This window comes from Penaeus monodon, chromosome 23 (genome assembly GCF_015228065.2).
Source record: "Penaeus monodon isolate SGIC_2016 chromosome 23, NSTDA_Pmon_1, whole genome shotgun sequence".
In the NCBI taxonomy this organism is placed as follows: domain Eukaryota; kingdom Metazoa; phylum Arthropoda; class Malacostraca; order Decapoda; family Penaeidae; genus Penaeus; species Penaeus monodon.
Window position 1 is genome coordinate 7,588,784 of NC_051408.1, and position 320 is coordinate 7,589,103.

The window sequence follows — 320 nt, forward strand, 5'->3', positions numbered from 1 at the left end:
TTAAAACTGAGGGTCTTGGGCAGCTCTCAGGGCGGGGCAGAACGGGTGTTTGGGGTGGGGTGGGGGGGGGACAGTCATCTTCCAGACTAGTGTTTTGGAAAATAATGGTAAAGGGGGGGGGGATACCTTATTATTGGGGGAGAAGGGGTGCGTTTCCCATTTCATATTCTTCATGTATTATGGTTGGGATAAGCATCAAATTTCCTTCTCAAGAATAGGAGTGTGCGAGAGACGACTTTATGTGTAAGGTACCCTACCCCTTCTCCCCACCGTGATAAGGTACCCCACCCCCCCTTCCGTTGTTCGTGGTGGCCGAGCAA

General features: G+C 51.6%; 1 protein-coding gene across 1 annotated transcript in view; it reads left to right on the forward strand.

Annotated features, from left to right (window-relative positions):
* Positions 1 to 320, forward strand: part of LOC119587773 (serine hydrolase-like protein) — a gene marked incomplete at its 3' end in the record, with an annotated part of 9,683 nt that overhangs the window by 6,927 nt on the left and 2,436 nt on the right.